Here is a 13,237-nt window from a genome sequence, read left to right as displayed (position 1 = left end):
AGAAAAATGGCCAAAAAGTAGCAAGTCTTCTCGAGTCATGAGGCTCAAGTCCAAGTGAAGTCACAAGTCATTGATGTTAAAGTCCAAGTCGAGTTGCAAGTCTTTGTACATTTTGTCGAGTCGAGTCCAAAGTCATCAAATTCATGACTCGAGTCTGACTCGATTCCAAGTCACATGACTCGAGTCCACACCTCTGCCTACAACCTGACAGCACGTTATAAAGGCTAACTAAGCATCCAAGCTCGGGGGCTCACTCGCAGGAAGGCCTGGAGAGGCCTGCTACCTGCTAGCCAGATATGTATACCTTCAGAAATTACTGCGAACCCGGAGCTTGCCGCACAGTATTGCCGAATGGCAGCCCAGTGTTAGAGGCCCGGTGACAGACTGTGCCACCCAACTGCAAAACCCACAGAGAGGCCCTGCAGGGCTACTACCAGCCAGAACGACCTCAGGGAGGCCTGGTGAGGACTGCCAACTGATAGCAGACCATGCTAGCTGCCCTGGCTAGCAACCATGCTCACTGTCGTAGGAACAGGGAACCAGGGGCTCACCCTCCGGAAGGCCTGGAGAGGACTACTTCCTGTCATTCAGTGGCCGAGGCCCTGGAGCACCCCCTCAGGGGAAGCCATGAGGCCTGCTGTTACCCAGCAGGCCCTCAGGGAGGCCTGGTGAAGCCTACTACCTGTACTCTGGTGACTGGAGCCCAGGAACACCCCCTCAGGGGAAGCCAGATGAGGCCTGCTGTACCTACTGCTACCACAGCAGGCCCCCAGGGAGGCCTGGTGAGGCCTACTACCTGCTGTCCAACACCTGAAGCCCGGGAATATCCCCTCAAGGGAAGCCCGGCAAGGCCTGCTGCACCCCAGCAGGCCCTCAGGGAGGCCTAGGGAGGCCTACTAACTGGGCTTGTAGCAATGCCAGCAAAGAAACAAATAAAAACTAGCCTGTCCGCGCTTAAGCGTGAGATGCCAAACCCCACCCCACGCCCACTGGCTAAGTCGCTATTAATTCTGCTTCACACCAACCTGCATTACTAAGAACCCCAGAATGCAGAGAAGAGGTTTTGGCCGGACAACTCTAAAGTAAGAGGAGGCTGACTAGGGATGCAAAATAGAAAAGGCCCTGCAAAATTCATGAAGAGGACCCAGGGCGATAATTACTTTCCATCTTTGGAAAGTAATGCCCCCCATCCCGAAGCAACAACCTAGCCCAACAAATGCGGCTGCCGGAGAGGGCCCACCTGCACACGAGTATTACCTGAGGCTCGGAGAAACGATAAACCTCAGGAACACTCTGTCCGAGCCCTGTGAGGCTGGACATAAATCTGTAGTTTGCACGTCAGCCTGAACTCACCCTCCCGTCTATGAGTTTCCACAAGGGGCAACGCTAACTACTTTACCCTGAAGTGGCTACGAGCTTTCCTGTTCAACTAGGTGAAACACACTCCCCTAATACAACGCCACATTCGCCACATACAACTACTGACTTCATCACACAGAGAGGAGGCAAAAACTGTTCACACAGTTGACACACAATGGCGGCTATTCTCTACTAGCGAAGCTATCTCTAAACAGACCACATAATAGCATCTCAGGAAATCGTTCTAGCCACTGAACAGGGGAACTACAGGGCCCTATGATGTTCTCCACAATCCCATGATCCCCAAACCCTCGGCAGGGAGCATGAAGTCTTACACAACATCGCAATCTGGGATTGAAAAACCGCTCACACTACACACAATCAAACAAACAACTTCATAAGAGCTTGATTGTGCATGCTCTTAATTCCAGGCAGAAAACAAATGAATTTGGATTACCTTTTGACTTGAAGCATTCAGACAAAACAGTCCCTGAAGACGAAGAAGCTGGTGTCGTGTTTGCTAGGCGCCCTTATATAGAGGGAATGCATCGACGTCACTTTCCCACCGTATCACGCCCCCTTAGCCGGGGCTGAGTGGCAGAAGAGCTGCTGCGTGACTGGAGTTAATGGAGGAAAACACGAGTGGAGCAAACGATCCTTACAACTTACAAAAGATTCAGTGACCATGGATAATGATATGCAGCCAGGAATCGTGCTTTCCTGACATTTTTAGGAGCCTCATTTCGACAAGAATGTTTATAACTGTCATTCATCACATTTTTCAAGTGAATCCCGCATGTATATGTGGATGGGTCCGTGTTTTGAAGCGTGTAGTGGTGGTAATATACTTTATATTCACTAAAAGCTGTCACTCATTCAATAAACGCAATCTCACAAAGTTCCGCAGTGATGTTGGTATACAATTAATCTCTTATTTTCACAATGTCTGCACATACAGAGGATTGCTGCACATGTTTAACTGAACTCAGCGCCTGGACAAACATTTGAGCAGTGAGTGATTCCAAATTCAACACCTGTGATTGGCCAATTCCGTTGTAGAAGTCTACAAAGATGTCTGTGATTGGCTACATTACTCACCGAGGCGAAAACACGTTGGAAATGTAATCATTTGATGAGTGCAAATACAGATACACACTGGATCTTTTGCTTCCTCCTTTTCGCTGATAATATGCAATTATTACGAATTCTTACAGAGGATTACAGATCACAGACAAGCAGTTATGGGCAGCTTTTCACTCTAAAAGCAGAAGCAGCAGCAGGTGGCAGTGGTTTGAGTGAGAAAATTACACGCTATTATCAAGTCCGTCTCAAGCTCAGAACAGCGATAATTATGCGGTCCGTGGACAAGCCTCCCCTACCCTCCTTCTGGCACGGGGCCTGGTTTTGTGAGTTTTCGCTGCATTCGCGCTGTAAACCAATGCTGCCTCTCAGTCTTTCTGCCACTCAGCGGGGCGTAATCACAGTCACTCCAGCTGACGATGACGTCCCGTGCATTCCCTCTATACTTCCTGGTCACACCTTGATGACATCATAGGCTGTCACCGGTCAATAGGATTGCCCTGATTCGATAGTAGTTCAGACACCTGTCACGCTGGAGGCGTTCCCCGTAGCGTCAGCTGATGCAGCGAGAGTTCCCTTTCGAAAGGGAACAAGGTTATTCGCTACAGTTCGCTCGCAGACCCCCACTGTAGTTTGTGCCGTGGTCAAGACCTCAGTGCAAAGCAGCGTAAGAACACACTACACTCCTTCTGACACTAATTCCTCAAAATTAGAAACACATTGAGTCAGTAGCAATATTTGAGCCAACAAGAGAAGTTAAAAAAGGAACGGTAAATTCTGGCTCCCCTGTGCTCCGGCCATAACCCCCACAGCCGATCCTGCCTACCACTGTAGCGGCTGCGGCACCCGTACCACGGAACCCCTATCTTGAATTGCAGGTGCTCAACTTTTATCTCTCAGGAAAAAGTCAAGCCCAAGTGGAACCAATTACTGTGATCACATTGCGTAAAGCTCACATTTAACCCCCTCAACAGTCAAGCGTACTAGCATTGTAAAAACAAATGAGAACAAACATGAATGCATTGCAACGAGGGCATTAAACTCCCTTGAGAGCCAAACACGCTTGTGCAAACACTAACTACTATCCCTAAAGAGAGAACAGAAAGGAAAAAAGCTCCTTCTCTGTCTCTTATACTCAGCATTCTACCCAAATGAGAGTCCTATATCCCTCGAGAATAGGGATGGAGATTTTTTCTTGAAGACAAGAGGGGAGGATGGCATTTTGCACAGGTGCCCTTTAATACTCTTGGTTTCACCAAAGTTGAAGTCATAGGCTGCTGCCTACCATTCACTGTTGTGATCAGACACATGCTTCAGACACCTGTCATGCCAGAGGCATTCCCCATAGCGACCCCTAGGAGACAGGAAGATTAAGCAGGTCTTTATAATGTAACACAGTTGCACACAGGTGTCTTACAAAAAGTCAAGTATATGACTGCCATCTATATGTCAGACTGAAGATTGTCAAGAATTGATATGGGGTCAGAGATTTGCCTATGAATGTAAATTGAAAATATTCACAAAATTAGATTAACAAAATCCTTAACTAATACTTTTTTTTTTCTAAAACAAGATCCACAAGTGCAAAGGTATTCTTCACAAATATTATTTTCAACAAACTAACAAATATAATTGAGTAAAATTATTTTTAAACTTTAAATATAAAAAATAATGAATACGTAAGTATTTATGTTTTTTTTTTCACTTGCAATTTTGTGAATATAAATCTAGTTGTGTAATTATTTATCATTTTTTGTTATTACTAATTTTGAGACCATACATTTATGTGTTGGTGTAAAGGAGCCAAATTTTGTCTATAATACATACAACAAGACACATAAAAATAATTATTATAAGAGAAAAAAAATGTTATTTATATATTACTTATACTTATTGTTTGTATTGTTTTGTTTTATTTTGCTTGTTTTTTTTTATTATTGTTATACTTGGTTGAGGGCCCCAAATGGCAAAAATGACGTCCTTGTTTCCAGAGAGGCCAGTGGCACCGCCTGCTACATAAAAAAGCACCACACACAATCTTTGTGATAAATAAGTGAGTTGAGGGAAGACTGACATAGCAAGATAAAGGGTGAGGGATGTGGTTAATTCTGCATATTTGCTTGCTGCTGTCTTCTAACTATATCTCTTTAGGCATGATGGCCACCCCAGGTACCTGTCAGCTCCAGGGACAATTCAGGCTGAATGGGATGTATCAGAAAGGAGACCTTCTCATCGGTGGTCTGTTTGAGGTTCAATACCTCAAAGCATTCCCAGAGCTGAGCTTCAGAATGGAGCCAAAACTACCACACTGTGAGCTGTGAGTCAGGACCACACTAACAGAGGAACACTTAAAGACAATAATTGGAAAATGGAATGCTATGTCAATGATGATTTTGTCTAAGAAACCGATAACATATTACATGACAGAAACATATTACATGCTATTACAGGGCTGAAATTATTCACTGCATATAAAACTGAAAAATGTAAATTTAGAAATCCAAAATCTGATCTCACAAAATGTGTTATTTATGTTATTAATTATGTATTATTCATTTTTCTATTGTTACTGTTAGTATTACTGAAGTTAATGATCTAATTTGATTTGTGTCATCTTTTCCAGCTTCTATATGACAAGCTTCCAGCAAGCACTGACAATGGTTTTTGCCATCAATGAAATTAATAACAAACCCAACCTGCTTCCTAACATCACACTTGGTTATCAGATCTATGATAACTGCTTAAGGCTTGGAGTGGCATTCCGTGGGGCCACAGCTCTGGCTAGTGGCACAAAGGAGACTATCTCTGACCTTAACTGCAAAGGCCCACCACCAGTGATTGGAATCATAGGTGATCCAGGTTCTACTCATTCTATTGCAATTTCCAGTGTCCTAGGGCTCTTTCGACTGCCTATGGTAAGGGATATATCTGCCCTCTTTTTCTGTGAAAAAAAGAAAAGATTATTAAGGAAACTATCATTTCTAAATAGACTTAAAGGAAATATTTGCACATCACTGTATGTGTATCAGTCTCTTCTGCAACCATTTTATAATGTGTTTTGGTGACATTATCTTTGGTTGGCTAATATCCCATAATCCAAACCAAATGACAAAAATCTTTTTTTAATACAATGACTTTATGACACTGATATTTTATCTTTATCTCTCTCTGTCTCTGCTCTCAATCTCTCCTAATTAGGTTAGCTACTATGCCACCTGCTCCTGTTTGAGTGACAGGAAAAAGTACCCCTCTTTCTTTAGAACAATCCCCAGTGATGCCTTCCAGGTGCGGGCAATGGTTCAGATCTTGAGGCATTTTGGATGGACCTGGGTTGGTCTCCTCTATAGTGATGATGATTATGGCATAAATGCCGCTCAATCTTTCCATAAGGATGTGCAGGAGTTTGGAGGGTGTGTGGCTTTCTCTGAGATACTGCCCAATGATAACAACCAAAAGAAAATACAACGCATAGTTGGAATCATTCTAGAATCTACAGCAAAAGTGGTGGTTGTATTTTCCACTTCAAGCTATTTGTTACCCGTGGTTGATGAGATGGTGTTAAAAAATGTTACAGGCAGGCAGTGGATTGCTAGTGAGGCATGGTCCACCTCACCTGTGCTTCTTGCTCCACGACTTAAGTCTGTATTGGGGGGCACACTGGGTATTGCCATCCGACGAGGAGAGATACAGGGGCTTAATAACTTCCTGCTACGCCTTCGTCCTGACAACAACTCACAAAACAATATGGTGAGAATCTTCTGGGAGAACATGTTTGGGTGTCATTTTGACATTGGAGACAAAGAGGGAGAAAAAAAATGTTCAGGACAAGAGGATCTAAGCAGCACAGACACACCATACACTGATGTGTCAGAACTTAGGGCCTCTTACAATGTCTATAAGGCAGTTTATGCCATGGCACACGCAATTCATGATCTGATGCAGTGTGAGGAGGGGAGGGGACCATTTAGTAGGAACAGTTGTGCTGATATAACGAATCTGAAACCCTGGCAGGTAAGACTCAAATAGAGTGCAAATTTTCTGCTATAATAGAGTGCTATAATAATTACATCAGATAAACATATAACATATGTCCTGTCTTTAAACTGTACAGCTGGTACACTACCTCCAGAAAGTGAACTTCACTACAGGATTTGGGGATCAGGTTTCATTTGACAAGAATGGAGATGCTCTGGCTATCTATGATGTGATGAACTGGCAGCCGACCTCTGATGGATCAGAAATTGTCCGTACAGTTGGTGTGGTAAATGAAGGGGCAACATCAGAGAAGGTGTTGACACTGGATAAGGATGCAATATACTGGAACTATGAGACAAACAAAGTAATTGTAATTTTATTTGCAATATCATAATTTGTGCAAAAGAATATTTAAAACAAATAATTCCAAAATGCAGTATAGTTAAATAAAAAATATGCAGTGCATTCCCAAGACCATCATATCATGCGAACACAACAGAAACATATCAGTGCTTAACTGAATAATAACAGATGATGTCTCTTTCAGCCCCCACAGTCTGTGTGCAGTGAAAGCTGCCCTCCAGGAACCAGACGAGCCACAAAGAAGGGCCTTCCTGTCTGCTGTTTTGACTGCATGCCATGTGCTGATGGAGAGATTTCTAATACAACAGGTGAGAAATAGTAAAAGGTATCATTGGAAATTACGATCGGTGGGAAAAAGGTATCGTAGAAAAAAAAACATGCTAACACTTTCTAGGAAGCCTGTGTATATATAGTGCATTTTAAGGGTATTCTTAATGCATTATAATACATGCATGATGCCTTATAAACAACTTAATACACAAATAGCTAATTATTATAATGTATTGTATCTATTGTTATGATTATTTATCAGATTATACGGCACATTATTATTACCCTTGTTGAGACAATTGTTCATTTTACTCTTAAAAGTTATAACCACATATAGGTAGGTATTATTATGTATTGTAACTTGTTTTTATATATCAGGTGGTATAATTTTAAAAGGTTGTTTATATGACAATGCATGTATTATAATGCATTGAACATACCTTTATAATCCATTATAAATACAGGCTTTATAGAAAGTGTTACCTAAAATCGTAATCTTTCACTAACCATTAATCATTATTTTAACCATTAAACCATATTTTTGTTTGCTTTTTCTCTTTATTTTATTGTTTCTTATTTTCGCATGTACAGATGCCACTGAGTGCATCAAATGTCCAGATGATTTCTGGTCCAACCCAGAAAAAGATCATTGCATTGCCAAGGAGGTGCAGTTTCTGTCCTATGAGGATCCTCTCGGCATTTCTCTGACCACTGCTGCCCTGCTTGGAACCTGTATCTGTGCTCTTGTGATATTCATCTTTGCTCATTACCGCAAAACTCCTGTAGTACGTTCAAACAATTCAGAGCTCAGCTTCCTGCTACTGTTGTCATTAAACTGTGTTTCCTGTGTGTGCTGCTTTTCATTGGCCGGCCTCAATTGTGGACATGCCAGTTAAGACATGCAGTGTTTGGCATTAGCTTTGTCCTGTCCATCTCCAGCATCCTGGTCAAGACTATGGTGGTAATAGCCGTGTTCAAGTCATCTCGACCAGAAGTTAAAGGTGCAATAAAATGGTTTGGAGCACCTCAACAAAGAGGAACTGTCCTGGTCCTAACAGCCCTCCAGTTAGTGATATGTGCAGTCTGGCTATCAACTGCCTCTCCAACACCTCATAAAAACAGCCAGTATATTAGGTCTATAATAGTATATGAATGTGCTATTGGCTCAGTGGCAGGTTTTTCTCTACTGCTGGGATACATTGGACTGTTGGCAGCAGTGAGCTTCCTTTTAGCTTTCCTGGCAAGAAACCTTCCAGATAATTTTAATGAAGCAAAATTCATCACCTTCAGTATGTTGATCTTCTGTGCTGTGTGGATTGCATTTGTTCCAGCATATGTCAGCTCACCAGGGAAATATGCAGTGGCTGTGGAGCTCTTTGCCATCCTGGCTTCCAGTTTTGGATTACTGGTGGCCATATTTGCCCCAAAGTGCTACATCATTATTTTACACCCAGAGAGAAACACTAAAAAAGCAGTCATGGGAAGAGGTACCCAAAATAAATAGATGTGGTTTGTGAAAATCCTAGACTGGTGAGTGATTTTTACAGCGTAACACAAAGACACTATTAAATGTACGCCCAGGTTTCCTGAATAACTCTTACATGAAACATTGCATGGAACAGTTTTGGGTGACTCCAGGGACAAAATTAGTTTAATTAGTTTATTTTATTTTTACTTTAAATGTTTGGATATTCAAAGACCTCTTGTATTTGCTTGGAGAAATAAATAAATGAAGTTCTCAATCGGTCATTATCATCCCAGACAACAGATGCCAGTCACTGTTGAGGGCTTTGCCAGTCAACAGTGACATCATGAATGAACACTTGGTCAAATCTCTGAGAAAACATTTTAAGCATGTTTATCCACCACATTACCTATTATTTAAACCTAAATAAGAAAGCCATTGTCAGCTTGTCTGTCAGTTGGCAGGCAGTTTTGGTTGCTTTATTAAAAGTTGTTGCTGTGTGCAGTGTGTAAAGGAAAATAAAAATTGTTTTACCCTCTTGCTGACTAGTGTTGTGCCCCTCCCAATCCATTTACATACACATAGATGATTTAACTATTAGTCGACCATTAAAAGATTCGACAATTCTGATTTGAATGTCTAAATCCTTAGTCGGGGACACCCCTAATAAATACACAAAGTTTCATCAGCCTAGCATGTGTGGAAAGTGTTAAACCATCCGTGTTACAACTAACCCCGCGTTAGGATGTGCCCCGCGCTCCCCTATAACACGAACATGAAAAATGTAGAAAAATTGGACACAATTATGGGACACCACCATGCAGCATCAAACATCACAACAGAGAAAGGAAGGACAAGGATGATCCAGTTACATGTGTGCAACTATAACTACATTCCTATATTTTGCCTGAGGATCCCAAATCACCAAATCCACCCCTGCTTTGTTCATAATAACAAAACTTGTTCTGTGCTTTTGTGAAAAAAGAAAAAAAACAGGGTGCGCTTTCTGCCGCCTCAGTCTTTGTGAACTTTTTTCTGAAATGCATTTCAAAAATGAACTGAAACTCAGAGAATACTGACAAACATGAGAGATATTGTGACAAAGTCATATCAAAAACATATATTCTGTTTAAATTATCTGTATGATCCGTATGTTTTTGTACCAAGGATAGGTACACTTTCTGCTAAAATTGTAATTGTCCATGTGAGGCGCACAAAAACATCTCGATAAAAAAAAGAACTCATCTAATTTTCATCGATTTTGGAAAAATATGCATTGCGAAGATTAAACCTTGAATTTACCTCAGAAGAAGAATGCGATGGTGGCTTAATCAAGAGGAAGATACCTATTATATTTCGATAGGTAAGTAGTTTATTCGTACTTCCATTAGTTAATGTGTAATGTTAGTAATAAACTTGTACACATCTTACTAGTTCAACTATTGCCACAACTTAAATGTGTGAAATCGACTGAAACGAGTTGAAATATGAATTATGTAGGCAATCTTTCTTTGCTAAATGTTTAAATAAATCTAAATGTCCAAAAAAAAATGTCAGCCACACCAAAGTCTGTTAATGACATGGCCACCACACCAGACTCTTCAGCCTTCATGGTTGCCAACCCAGAGTTGATGAGAGAATGTCATAGAAAATAAAGACATAACAGTGCAGTAAAATTAAAAATTAATTAAAAATGTCAACAGTTATATTTATAATCCGATGCCACAACAATTTAATTCAAGATCGTTCATTTGTTCGGTCCATTTCAAGCAAGCTTTGCTCAGCGTCTTAAACTGAAGATTAGTTCTTCAGTTTAAGACACTGGTTAGTTCATGTTAACTAATGCATTAACTAATTGCACTGTTAACGTGAATAGATGCATTTATATATGTGAGTTAAAATTAATGCTGAACAGAGGTTTTGTTCATGATAAGTTCATGTTAACGAATGCATTAACTAATGTTAACTAATTGCACTTTTAATGTGAATAAATGCATTAATATATATGTGAGTTAACAATAAAGGGGTGATGAATTGAGAAATCAACTTTCCCTTGAGCTTTTGATATATAAAAGGTCATGGTAGTATAAGGATATCCTGTAAGCTGAAAACGTACTTGTTAGTCAAATAAAAGATTTTATATAGACACCAGGCCCAGAAAACGATCGTGTGCGCATCTTGATGTCCTTGCACGACAAAACATGCCTCTACAGCGCGTCTAATTCAGTAGCCCCGCCCTTCAACTCATGGAGCTGCGAAGAAGATAGCAAGATATTGCGCTATTCCTGGTTGTGGAAGAACACAGTCGCTGCATTAGCTTCCTTCAGATCCTAATATTAGGAATGTGTGATTGAACTTGATTTTTAATTAAGTTCCAGCTGACTTGAGGAAGACAATGATGTTTACCTCATTTCACTGCAGAATTGTTTGTAAACAAATCTTAGGTCGATGCTGGATTTGCAGCCATTTGAGATTAAAACACAATGCTGTTTCTTCTATATTGGATCCGACAGGAATGATGCTATAAACTTATGTGAGTAAAACATGTTTTTTATATGTAACAGCATTGCCTTGTTGTAGATAGCTTTGCTTATGTGTACGTGTCTAACATAATATACCTTTAACACGCTGGACTCAGACATTTGTGGGCCAGGGCTCGCAAAGCCCAACGTCCTGGCGCTATGTGATTTCCAGACGTAAACCTACCGAAATGTAAGCCTGTCAGCAGTCCAATGATTCTCATAATATTAATTTCTTGTTCTGCACTATTCTCTCTCTCTTGACTTGACATTTAAAGGGCGCGCGTGTGTGTGTGTGTGTGTGTGTGTGTGTGTGTGTGTGTGTGTGTGTGTGTGTGTGTGTGTGGTTCGTGCTAAATAAATCATTGTGTTTGTTTGATAAAGACTTTACGAGCCCTGTGGTCAAGATAATTATTCCGGTTGCCACTTTCAAAACAATCCCTCCCTCACTGAACTGACTGGGGAGCTGAAGCTCATTAAATATGCAAATCTTCTCCAATCCTAGCTGTGGGCGTTTACTTCCAAGTCTCCAGTGGAGCACTGCCATCAAAATTCAGCGTTTTGAAGAAAGGCTCAAAACCAGAAAATAGCCTATTACTTATTAGTAATGGTGTTTTTGAATGTAAAAACCACACAAATGTCAGTAGTTGACCTCAGACAACAGTATAAAAAAATTAAAAAGCCAGTTCATGACACTTTTAACAAAGATTAACTAATGCTGAACGGAGATGTTGTTAAATGGTTAGTTCCTGTTAACTAATGCATTAACTAATGTTAATTAATACTAGGGCTGGGCGATATAACGATAATTATCACGATATAATTTTCCTCGATAAAACGATAACAACAGTTCGATAAATTCTCAATATAATGCTTACACGCAATGCGTAATGCTGCGCATGTGTATTGCAGACTGGGCTTCTGGGTTGTTTACAGTCACAGTGACTGACAGGCTTGGAGGATCGGAGTGAAGTGGAGCAAGAAAAATGAGCGATAGTAAAGAAAACTCAGAGCTCACGACCAGCTCGGAGGACACAGATATCGTTGATAAGTTAGTTCGCTCAACTTCAGAGGTTTGAGGATATTTTGGCGATCCCATCCGACATAAAACAGTGACGTATGTGGACTGCATGTTTATCATAGGTTCACGTTTACCACACGGAATTTAATTATTAAATTATCCTGCTTCTTCGAAGTTCTTCCTTCGAAGAGAGAGAGAGAGAGAGAGAGAGAGAGAGAGAGAGAGAGAGAGAGAGAGAAATGCACAGTGGACCATTTTTTTGGGGGTTTGGGTTTTTAGTGTTTTACTACTAACACAATAAATAATGATATTATCGATATACAGTGTAGAGTAAAAAAATGCTACCTTATCTACCTTAGATTTAATAAATTGTTCACCTGTTTGGGAAGTGTTTGTCATGTTCTGACAATAAAGGATAGTTTAAAACCACCGGAAACTGTTTTTTACATATTTCACTCAGGAGCAAAAATATGCCTTTAAACTTTAAAGAAATAAAGATTTTACATTTATCGTGATATATATATATATATATATATATATATATATATATATATATATATATATATATATATATATATATATATATATATATTTGTTTATTTATTTATTTTTTTGATATGGAAAATTATATTGTGATAAGCCCTAAATTAATACCTTATTATAAAATGTGTTAAATTATTAACAGATTAACTGACATCTACTTAATGTTTTATAACTACCTGAATTAATCATGAATTACTGTTGGAATACATGTTAACAAAGCATGAAATAACACACTGAGTAACTTACTATATGTCTAAATAATAAGATGTATAAATATAAATAGTTTAATAATAATTTACTTATATTTTCTAAATGCATTTATAAATGTTAACATTGCAATTAGTTAACATGTGTTAATGCATTAGTTAACATGAACTAACCATGAACAATGCCTGTAGCTTTACTGTTTTTTGTAAGGTTAACTTACTGTACATATCTGTGAAATGACGATGTCATTTCCGACCCTGTACAGGGTCCTTGGAGTTTAAGTGGTTAACCTGATTTAGCTTGGCCTGATTCAAGCTATCTGATTTTTTCCTTGTTCATTGAGGACCTCTTGTGGCCATATAGCTTCTCCTGTGATTTTTCTCAATATAGTGTTGGTATAATGAAGAAGCCTGTGTGAAATAAAGGTGTGGATGG

At 40.0% G+C, this 13,237-nt stretch overlaps 1 pseudogene; it reads left to right on the top strand.

The window, feature by feature from the left end:
* Positions 1-4,535: 4,535 nt before the first annotated feature.
* On the top strand, positions 4,536-8,551 carry LOC137043268 (extracellular calcium-sensing receptor-like; annotated as a pseudogene).
* Positions 8,552-13,237: the final 4,686 nt, after the last annotated feature.

This window comes from Pseudorasbora parva, chromosome 16, assembly GCF_024679245.1.
Source record: "Pseudorasbora parva isolate DD20220531a chromosome 16, ASM2467924v1, whole genome shotgun sequence".
Classification (NCBI taxonomy): Eukaryota; Metazoa; Chordata; class Actinopteri; order Cypriniformes; family Gobionidae; genus Pseudorasbora; species Pseudorasbora parva.
The sequence above is the reverse complement of the archived record's forward strand: the minus strand, read 5'-3'. Positions and strand labels throughout refer to the sequence as shown.